At 37.3% G+C, this 12372-nt stretch overlaps 1 protein-coding gene across 10 annotated transcripts in view; it reads right to left on the bottom strand.

Annotated features, from left to right (window-relative positions):
* LOC110447248 (ankycorbin-like) overlaps positions 1-12372 on the bottom strand; it is a 76372-nt gene that overhangs the window by 49295 nt on the left and 14705 nt on the right. For 2 of the 10 annotated variants that reach the window (XM_021492806.1, XM_021492817.1), the window contains exons 2-3: positions 11672-12043; positions 4157-4214 (exon numbers count right to left, since the gene is read on the bottom strand). The gene's annotated coding sequence lies outside the window, so the exon portion shown is untranslated. Of the gene's footprint in view, positions 1-3369; positions 3597-4156; positions 4215-4538; positions 4561-4599; positions 4768-11671; positions 12044-12372 lie in introns of those variants that run through there. The other 8 variants (XM_021492807.1, XM_021492808.1, XM_021492809.1 and 5 more) reach the window with 8 other exon arrangements.

Genomic DNA, 12372 nt, shown 5'->3' with positions numbered 1-12372 from the left:
TAGTGACTGGTTCCCTTGGCAACAAGAGGAGACACAAAAGATGGAACTCTTTTCACAAAAACATTGAATGAGAATTACAGCTACCACTGCAAATGACAGAATGATTACCATACCAAAGAAATTAGGTCCAGCAAACAAAACATGTTTGTTTCCAGTGAAGTGTTACATGCGTTAAACGATTTTTTCTTTTCATTTTTTAATAAGGAAAGTGAAGTGGATTTTAAGAGTGCTTCCTTAAAATTTACCAAAAATGTTTAGGGTAGGCATAGCAATAAAGGTTAATAGGGTGAACAGAAACAAAAAATATTTTATATTTGGCCTTATAATATTCATATTCAGAAATGAATTATGTGAATGTACAGTTAGACCATCCTAATCTGACACCCTGTGAGATAAAATGTATTTGTCAAATTAGAAAGGCTGACAGAATACTCTGGTCATATTTGGTAATTTCCTAAGCAATGAAATATTGTACTGTTTGATTAAAAAAAAATGTTGGAATACACAGGATTCACATTAGACAGGTTTCACTGTATAAATGCCTTATTGACTGCTAATCTACGTTTTATTCGAAGATGATGTACACACTACTAGGAGCACTACGCCATGATATTAATTCTGTCCAATGAATTATCCAGAATGGCTCTGTGAGTCGTAAAACAGTATCTTGGCAATGGGAAGATGCAGAGCCACTTTACCATTTATCAATAGTGATAAAAACGTGAAATAGCTGTCCATTTCAAACTCGCCTTGTCTCTGAAGACAGATTGACCACAAGAGGAAATGCAGAGTTTGCATTTAACAGTTTTGTATATATCCTTGGTAGAACCTGCGTATATGTGTTGTTTATAATGCAGGACAATACTGTCTGGTGGTTCTGTATACCGCAGCACTATATGCACATCATAACAGAGCATATAGCTTTCTACATGGTATTAAACATGGGATTATACGAAACATATACATTTTACGTATCAAATTCTGTAAAATCACTGAAAGTTCATTCGATATATACAGGATTTTACATGAGTTTCCATTTCATATGAGATTTATGAAACGAGTCTTAGAATAATTCAATTTAGCGAGCCTCTGGCGATTTCATATTCCATATGAAATGAAAGCAAGTGTAATATCCTTTTTATCACATTATCAAGATTTGTGGCATTTATTCGTGTAAAACGACAATTTTCATGCAACCTTGAAATGTAAAAAGTTGCCATTTTGACTCCAGTGCGTAAGTCTGTGACGTCATGTACTTGTCCTAGGCATGACGTCACAATTGAACCAATCACAGGGCTGATAGGTCATATTACATGGGTTATAATATGACATGGGTAATATGCACTGGAAAACACGGTACATTATGGGATAAATATGTTTATCCAGTACATTGTGTGACAAATATGTTATCATTACTAAATAGATACAAAATGATTTGTGTACAGATGAAGAATGAAGGAGAACTGGTATAATACACATCATTATACCAAACTTCTACTGATATTCAACACTGCTTTGCACTTATCCCATCCCATTGAATTGTTGAAATTTTGTTCAATGTAAATGCATGCTATCATTGCTAAATAGATACAAAATGATTTTTGAACAGATGAAGAATGCAGATTAGAACATAAATGGTATAATATACATCATAATACCACATATACCAATCTCATACTGAAATTCTTAATGATCAGTTATTTATATGTAAAGAAACTATAACTCAAAGTGTGCTACGCTTTGCTTCAGATGACAATTAGTTATAAACCATTATCATAGTTATAGTAATAGTTTGAGGTTCTTATATACCGCTTTATCACAACCTTAAGTTCGTAGGTCATCTCAAAGTGGTTCACAAATTATTATCCCTGGTTATTGGGCCTTTTCAACCAGCCAATATCTTTCCCTACTCCCTCCAGGGGAGCATACAGCCATTGCTGCCATTTCTGCACTAGCATTCAACAATTCTAGGACTGTCCAATAACGTACTCATTTAAAGCTGGTAAGACTGGAACAAGTGGAGTAAAGTATCTTGCTCAAAGATACAACACAGTGCTGTGACTCGAACCCGTAACCCTTCGGTCACGAGCCCGACGTCTCACCATTAGACTACCGTGCCTCCACGTTATGTGATATGTATATAGTACATAGGTACATTATTAGACCTAGGAAGGATTAGAAGTACATTTGTACATAAATGATTGTTACCTGTTGCCAGAATGTCAGATTGCATGGTCTTAATAACATAAATTGGCCAACATTTCCAGCTCTGCAATGTCCAAACAAACCACCTAAATGTACTTACTTATATACCTTATAGGCCAAGTGGTTCTAAATATACAATTACACAACCCAATAGGTGCAGTAGCAGTAGTGTAGTAGTAGTACTGGGACCATATAGGCTTATCTGTTTATCACAAACATGGTACAAATTGTCAGCCTAGGAATGTCTAGTTAGGTCACCTCGGGCACATGTAAACAGATTATTAACTCAGATATAATAATTCTGTTTTATCGGTGACTATTTGTGTACACCTGTCCCTCGGGGTAAAGGTGACTCAGGTCAGTTGACCTCTGTCCACTACTGCAAATTCTACAATGTAATGACCAGAGGATGACAGATACAAATTACGTAGGTAGCTTCTGTTTGATAAAATATCATAAGGAAAATATATGAAAAATCTAGAAAAATTATGGGTGTTGTTTAGTATAGTTATTAGGCAGACATTCATAAATTTTCGAAACACAAAAACAACTGTTAGACCTGTCCTATAGCCTTATATGACTGCCAATATGTCAGATGAGGAGAAAAAATGAAAAAAAGCTGGATTTGATCATACTGTACAAATAATATAGTATTGCACAAGTCACAATAGCATAAGTCACAAGTCATAAATCATACTGCAGTACTCACACTGCACAAGCAGATACAATTTTACATCTCAATTAAGGTTTAAGTATATATTAGGAAAATACATGTACATTGTAGAAAGAACGAATGGCCATGCATTAACCATCTTAAAACAGATAGCTACCATATATACATGTATATACTACAGGGTTTTAGAGAATGATAGAAACTTTAAACTGAAAGTATAGTTTTCAACAGAGACCCGATATCATTATCTATATGCAACTAGGGTATATACCTGTAGGTCGATCCTTCCATGTATTGCATATACCAATCTGGTACAGCATCATCAACTACTAACTCAACATATAATATACCTGTTTGTAAATTACTTTGAAAGACACTCAAGGTTGAGTGTAAAGAATATTTGTAAGACACTGCAGGCAAAGTATCCTCGGAAATACACTCGTAAATGTACACAGGGCATCATCATGATCTGTCAAAGATGAACATATTACCTGTCGATGAATCTATAGTACAATCTGGTCAGTCCTTGCTATCTGTCGGTGAGGATCTCGACTAAGTTTGAGAGTATCCGTGGGGCTAGCTGTCCAACCATAGATAATTAAGCTGTCGCGATGACACGACGGTCTTTACAACAATCCGAAATATACATGTGTGACCCCTTTCTAAATAGGCGGTGCATGTAATTTAGATAAAAAAACACACAAACCCAGAGCCAAAGGGCCGGAGTGATTAAATCTCTAATCTGATAGGGAAACTATTTCCTAGGACTGCCTGATAAACCCAGTTTATTTCTCACCTGTACATATATATTAAGGTGTATTTCTTCAACAGGTAAACACGATCGACACTGGTATATAAATAGGTGTGGGTTTACTTCACAACTTAGTGAGATAAATACACACACACACACACACACAGGTAGGTAGTAATAAGGTATGCCAATTTGAATGACAGCACCACTATTTGTATATGTAAGACATTTTAAATGGCTTTGGTATTTGACCTTTGAGATATTAATGGAATTTCATGTTCCTTAGTGTAATCCCCCGACCAACCACAGGGTCTTACACCCAAATCTACATATGTTTACTGTAGGAATTGTAATATCGCAAGTTCATACAGCATTACAGATGTAAATTTAACCCTTCTCTTCATTAAAACTTCTAAACAGGTCATTTACTCACACATGCATGTAGCAAAGCCCATTTACATGTTTCTGTTTCTCAAATAACCACTTAAAGTCATAAAATACATTTTTTAAATACCTCAATTACATACCTTTGACTACATTATACCCTGTGCGGAGGTCAAAATGGATTTCCTGTTCATGCACACTCTGAAATATAAAAGAAAATTTGATAACATTTAAAATATTTTTTAAAACAGTAGCAAAGCTTTCAATCTCCTTCAATAAAACTGTAGCTCTTGGTAAAACCGGTTCTGTCATATATTTTCATAATGAAATTTGAAGTGCATTATATACAGGTATTAGTTTACAACAAAACAGTATTTTGTAAATGGCCAATTCAACACCTATACATGTATTAACAAGTACATATGTTGTTTAACTTTCCATTCAAAAACCATCTTTTCATTCAGACAAAATAATAATTTCTTACACTAGTTGACGAATATTAATAAAACTGTATAGAGAACCTACATGCACAAATGGAGACAGATTTCCTGGTTATTATATATAAAACCATATACGAGAGACACACCTGAATCGCACCTGTGAATATCACACCTGAGCAGGAAATTAACAAATCAAGGCCCCTTATGACCCCGTCAACTCCAGGTACAGGTATTTCCCCTGGGTCACTTCCTACTTCTATACCTGGAGTACTGTGCCTGGAGCACTAGATTTTTAACAGTCCTTGATCATCTGACTTAATCTTGGTACTAAGACAACTTGGTATTACCTGAAAGATTATACCTGTATCCTGTTTACTACAAGGACATACAGGTGATGATAAATATAACAGTCACATGTTAGTAAACAGACAGCTTCACCTCTGTTCTACACATTAAGGCTGGGTGTCTGGTCAATCATGTGCAGGTATACCAAATCTGAGAAACCTAAAGATATACAGGTAGGTTGTACCTGTGGCTGTCTGGTCAGTCCTATAAGTATGACAGATCTGGGATACCTAAAGATATATACAGGTAGGTTGTACCTGTGGTTGTCACCAGATGACCAGTGTGATAAGATTAAAGCATAGATCAGGTGACACCCAGCAATAAAGTTCTCCCCATCTATATCATAAACCTGTTTAGTGGGCACAGCCCCTCTCAGGGGTAGTCTAGGCAATGGGGGAAGTCTGTGAAGGGGAATTTTCAGTTTCAGCTTTTGACGTTACTTCAGAGGAGTACAAGAAATACAAGCAGACATATAAGATTACAGAAGCAAGTTTTAAATACATGTGATATGTCACATATCATTCATAATAAGACTTGCCCTTATATACATGTATGTGTATGGTGAACCAATATATCTGCGAAACTAGACTGTCCCTCTTATATCAAATATGGGGGTATACATCACATGTACACTTGAAAAAAGACCTTATGACAAACAATTAGGGATTGAAATGCCCCTTTTTAGCACCTTTTATGATGGTATGCAACCAGTTCTGTTCAAACATATTCTCCAAATGCACTACCATAAAGTTATAGTTGTCTGCCAAACAGGTTTCAGTTGGTAAATATTCTCCTGTAATAGTTCAGTGAGATAACAGGCCAATGACAGCTATATTGCTTCAATCCTTCAACGTCTGGAAACATGGATGTATTCAGGATCCATCATGTCTAATTATACAACAACACTACGTTGACACACTTATCATTTCATGGATGGACATTCAAATTTTCTTGTCCATAAAATAAACACTGGCGGCTTGTTCTGGAACATTCCACTACATCACTAACAAAGCAGTATGTGTGTCGATGCATGCGCACCTACATAACAATTACTTAACTGTATTATAGAGAAAAATGTTTGAAGGGCTATATACTCAGATAAATTAATTTAAAAGTTAAAAGCTAACCAAAATGATAAAAAAAGTAATGTCCAGTGTATATTTGTGATGTCCACTGTATATTTTTCTATTTTCATTCATATATCAATGTAGAATAATAATATTATACAACATTTGATGTAGCACCCTATCTAGCTAGAATAAGCCACTCTAAAGTGCTTTACAGTACATATAGATATACAACTTATAAACAATCAATACAATTAGCATATATATATTAATCAATACAATTATCAGGCACTAACTACTAGTCCTATGTCACCTGGCATATATCTCCCTATGTCTGTATGCCTGCATGTGTGCTGGAAATGATTGTGTTCTGTTTGTAGTGAGACTTTGCTTCTAACAGTATCATTTGTAGTGCCACCTCACTTGAATACTACAACACAGATACCGCAACATCCACCCCAGACCATTTTATACTCCACCTGAGTTGTATTTTGTATGGGCAGGAGAAAAACACTTTCTCTGAATATTCCATGTGCACAACGACTTCGGGGATCGAACCCTGGCCGCCTGCGTGGAAGGCCGGTAATTAACCAGTCAACCAATCTGCCCATTTTAAGAATCACTAAAATTACATTATCCTAACAACCATGGCTACTGTATTTACCATTGCATCAACCAATTCCAATTAATTTTCTCTTCATTCAGTATTTAAATAATTGCCAACAGCATTCATACCACCGTATCAAAATGAAGGCCAATCCTTATATATTCCTTATGGAGTGCTAATGTGCGCCATAAGGAATATGTTTGTTGCTAATTACATTCATACAACAGTATATGCCATAAAAATGAAGCTCACTCCTTATATAACAACAATTTTTAGTTGGTATGTTTATCTTATGGCCATATAACTGAATTAAATGCTGCTGTTATGAAATGTTTTCTCAACCAGATATAAAATAAAAATAACAGATAAAATAAGAAAAATACAACACTGCATAGCTTATGTATGGATAAACAAAGACCATTCCTATAATACGCTCCAAAGAGACCGGTGGGGGACTAACAGCAGATTGAATGTAATTAGAGATTAAAGCATTAAGTGCCTTTATCTGATAGAGACATCAATATGCAGCTCCATACCAGCGTGTTTGAGATCATGACATAGCAGTATATAAACATGGTATATTCTTAAACCTGCAAGTCATGGTAAGATTGTGGCTATATCATACTGCATTTGTGTATATATGTGAATATCTTAAATACACGTCTGTGCTTTTTGCACTGGTGCTGCTTTGTTCTCATATATGTACAGCAAAATATATTAGGTCTATACTGCCTAATAAATCAGTTTAAGGAGAAATACTAATGCCCTTATTCAGCATCACAGACCAAATAAGGAAAAGCATTTTAATGTATATATTGTACTTATAAATGATATGGGCTGTTTGTACATAGGCCAGATCCCGCACATGCCATATCTGCATTGTATGCACCGTATCACTTCTACTTCCAGTAAAATTGATTCCCAAATCACACATCACCTCAAGACCCATTACCTATCCACCAGACAGACCAGTCTGACATGTTTTATGTGTTATTGTTAATAACTTTCACAGTTACTAATAGTCATTGACAGTGTGTAGTATGATGAAAAGGTTATAATACATCCGTTTTATCTCCTATCCCATAACATATTCTTCCGGGGCCGATATGTAGGCCTTGGGTTGATATGGGGTGTGGAAATAGCAATATGATAACCTTTAATAATACAAGAGGCCCAGATGGCCTATATTGCATGCTCACCTCGATATCTAAGCAATCATGGCAAAATATTCTCCAAATGAGATCCAAAGGAATGGGCCAGACCCCAAGGACAATCCTTGTATCCTATCTGCATTGGATTTTACATGCCCCGCAATTATATGTATGGTTACGGGGTGGGGATTTCAACTGTTTCCAAGCTGTGACTCAGAAACTAGGTCCCTAGGGTTGTGGCAAGACCCCAGGATCAATTCATGACATTTGGATCTCAACCGTTTCAAAGTTATGACCCAGGGGTTAAGTCTGCAAGGGTGGGGCAGACCCGTGGGTCAATATTAGTATCATGACTGCATTCGTCTTTTAATGCCCAATAATTGTATATATAGTTTTGGGGTGGGGATCTTAACCCTTTTGAACTTATGACCCAGGGGTTAAGTCTCCCAAGGGTGGGGCAGACCCTGGGGCCATCCTGGAAGCGTTTGTGCATTCATCTCTTTATACTCAGCAATTGTATATATGGTTATAGGGTGGGGATCTCAACTGTTTCCAAGCTATGTCTCAGAAACTAGGGGTTCCTAGGGTTTTGGTCAGACCCTAGGGTCTATTCTAATATCATGACTGCATTCATCTCTTTATACTCAGCAATTGTATATATGGTTATAGGGTGGGGATCTCAACTGTTTCCAAGCTATGACTCAGAAACTAAGGGTTCCTAGGGGTTCGGTCAGACCCAAGGGTCTATTCTAATATCATGACTGCAATCGTCTCTTTATGCCCAGCATTTGTATATATAGTTTTTGGGTGGGGATCTCAACCGTTTTAAAGTTATGACCCAGGGACTTAGTCTCCATGGGTGGGGCAAGACCCCCTGACCATCCTGGAAGCATATGTGCATTCTTCTCTTTATACTCAGCAATTGTATATATGGTTATACAGTGGGGATCTCAACCATTTCCAAGTAATAATTTTGTTTTGGCCACAACCCTTAGCTCGGGGCCCCACTATTTGCACAATTTTGAATCCCCACTTCCCATGAATGCTTCCAACCAAATATGATTGATTTTCATGGCATACAGATGCAGTTCTACAGAAGAAGTCGTGTATAGCAATATAGCCAAATTGCCCACTTTGGCCCACCCCTCAACCCCCTTGGGGGTCAGCCCCACCATTTGTACAATTTTAAATCCCCACCACCTAAGGATGCTTTCAGTCAAATTCAGATAAATTCCAATCAGTGTTTAAGAAGGAGAAGTTGTTTGAAGAAATTATTGATGTACAGACGATGGACGGCAGATGCCACAGTATGGCATAAGCTCACCTTGGTCCTTCGGACCCGGTGAGCTAATAAGTACTAAACGTTTAGAGTAATTTATACTGCAACTAGCACCAGAATTGCTGGATATATAAGCAGTGAGAAATTCAATCACAGCTGTTTTTGTACAAATTCAGCCTCTGTGTATTAGTGTTCTGAAAATATTAGTCATACTGAAAGTTGGGTGAAGTGACATTTTAAGGTTTAAATTTCTTTACAAACATGACAAACATTTGATTTGGTGGTCATTCTAACATGATCATATATTTTTCTCCCATCTCTTAGTGTGTGATATACATTTCTTTCTCTCATTCCTTTGCATGCATGACAGAACTGTCCAAGGTAAGAAAGATGGGTAAGAAATTTCTGTCAGACACCTCATTTCACATGTTCAACATGACATTTGGATAACCATGATGTGATGTCAGGAAATTTGGAACTTCCGATGCTGCAACGCAGAAATTGAGATGCTTTTTGGAGGTTTCTTATTAGAACCTTATATGCTTTTTGGAGGTTTCTTATTAGAACCTTATTCTGATAATTGAAATGAGAGTAAAAAAAACTCTTGCATACCCAAGTCCCAAGGGACTGGGTGAAGGATAGGGAAATTCCTTCGGATTTTTCAAATTGGTGCCAATCCATCGGACAGCCTTAAGTTTACTGAGTTTGGAAGCCCTCTGGCGGAATTTCACTATTCTATACCCCTTGGCATGAAATAGTCTGATAGTACATTATGTGGGATACACATTTCTCCCACCCTTCCGAGGTGTGTCTCCCATTTTAGCCAGGAGAGATCAGTGTGTCACCCCTAGGGGGAGATAGCCTTGCACCGATTAGCACGTGTTCAATTGTGACGCCATGAAAATGTGTCACTGGTAATTGTGACGTCATCAAAAGTGAATGACGATATGCATACCCCACATGTGCTTTTGTTTACAAACATGGCAGACTACTGCTGGTGGAGTTGTGACTGAAATAATAGGATGGGATAAAAATAATCATCCCCTCCCTTCAGTGTGTAACAGAGAAATCTCAAATCCTCGGGGTGATTCTTTTTGGTTGTCTTAATACCCTCGGCAGAGCCTTGGGTTAGACAACCAAAAAAACATCGGGTAAGAGAAAAAGAATCATTCACATCCTTGAGGTGAAATTCTGAATCTCAACCTTCGGGGAAAGATTCTTAAGTTGCAAAAACACTCTGCAAAGCCTCAGGTTTTTCCCTTCAAGTTGAGATTCCACTATCTCACCCTCAAAGGGTGCACTCAGTGACCTTTACCATCATGATGTCACAATTAGATGATGGCATATAACATTATGACGTCCCAATCGGAAGTCCATCAAAACCACTTGTTTGACAGACTATCTTGTCATCTGCCAATGATACCACCACATGAACACAACAGTTATTACACACTCTTGCCATGAAGGTCTTGGATGGATTTGAAGGTATAACTATGCTGTCCTTTCTACTCTTTCCAAATATGACCTCAATTTCTGTTTCTGTTTCCGGTGTAGAATTTGGTGTTAATTCTGGCCCCAAATCTATCACATACCTACATAATTTTAGAAACAATATACTGGTGTCAGAAAATGACATTGCAATAAATGATATCCTTTACTGTTACTTTGCAGTATTTTTGCATATTTTGTATTTAATCCCATATCCTGTATATATCCATTTCATAAGTCAGCATATGTTACAAACAGCATTCTACATAACTTTCCAGCATGCTAGTGCTGCTTTGTACAGTTTGGTAGACTGGAATGTACAAGGACATAACAACAATATAACTAAGGTTGATGCCTGTTATTATAATATAATAATAATATATAACATTTGATATAGCACCCAATTAGCCCTATATAAGCCATTCTTAAGTGCTTTACAGTACATAGTTATACAATTTATACAATCAATACAATTAGCATATACATTAATTAATATAATTTTGAGGAATTCGCAGGAGCTGCCTTATCAGGTGCTATCTACTAGTCCTATGCCACCTGGCTAATACCTCCCTATGTGTGTATGCCTGCATGTGTGCTGGAGATGTATTGTGTTGTTTGTAGTGGGACCATGCTTCCAACAGTATCATTTATAGGGTCACCTCACTTGAATATTACAGCACAGATACCACAACATCCTCCCCAGACCATTTTATACTCCACCTGGGTTGTTGGAGTTGTGTGGGCAGGAGAAAAACACTTTCTCTGAATATTCCATGTGCACGACGACTTCGGGGATCGAACCCTGGCCACCTGTGTGGAAGGCCGGAGTGTTTACCACTCAACCAATCTGCACATATTTTATTTTTTTCTCCCCAAAACAGGGTAATAAGTTATGTACCAACTCTGCAATTCTGTCTTATTTACATGTGTACAAATACAGCATTCAAAATTACCTGCAAAACTCCAAACTATAATTCAATATGACCTGCCTATGTACCAATATCACAGCCTAATAAGCCAATACAGAATTCATCATGCCTGTCTATCTAACAACACAGAATTCAACATGCCTATCTAACAACACAGAATTCAACATGACCAGCCTTGTATGCACCAACACAAAATTTAACACAGCCAGCCCACCTACAAATACATTACCTGCAAAAGTACCATTGCAGCGTTCCATATAACCTATGTACCATTGTAATAAAGCATTGAACATTACCTGTACCTAAAGCTACAGTGTATATTAAGTACCGGTAATATAGCATTTAGTTTTACCTGTCATTGCAACAAAACAGTACTCCACAGTACCTGGTTATATATATACACTTCCAGTGTAACACTGATGTCAACAACGACGTAATCCTTAGGGGAGTTCCTTACACATCCAGGTCGTCACCGACAGGTACAGAGCGAGGGTACCCGCAGTAAGCTGTTCCCCCCGGTGTGTGTATATAGGTGGCCACCAGGTAGCTATATATGTTTTAAACCTTTATCAAAGGAAACACATCAGTATATTCCACGGTGACACTGAAGTATTGGCCCATATATAGGTGTTCGTCGAGCCGTGACACGCATACCTGGAGTTCCAATAGCCGGTGGGTTCAATCTTGAATTGTACAGCGTGCACGCCCCGCCCGATACGCTAACCTGCAACATTAAAGCTCCCTGTTAATGCATTATTTACCAATAATATAAGCAGCCCAATCAAGCAGACATTTACAACGGATGATGTAAACATCTCCAGTTTACAATAAACATATTTATGTACCACGCCTCATGAAACAATCTGTCACACATGGTCGATGAATGTTTTAATACTTTTTCGTTGATCACATATAAACACATTTTTACCACAATACAACAGGAGCAAGCATTCTTACTTTGTCAAAACTGAGGTAAACCAAGTCCAGATAAATAAACCTAGGATTGAAATATAAAGGAAAGAAAAAATGTGAAATATATTGTATATATATATG

The sequence above is a fragment of the Mizuhopecten yessoensis genome, unplaced genomic scaffold (assembly GCF_002113885.1).
Source record: "Mizuhopecten yessoensis strain PY_sf001 unplaced genomic scaffold, ASM211388v2 scaffold3235, whole genome shotgun sequence".
Classification (NCBI taxonomy): Eukaryota; Metazoa; Mollusca; class Bivalvia; order Pectinida; family Pectinidae; genus Mizuhopecten; species Mizuhopecten yessoensis.
The sequence above is the reverse complement of the archived record's forward strand: the minus strand, read 5'-3'. Positions and strand labels throughout refer to the sequence as shown.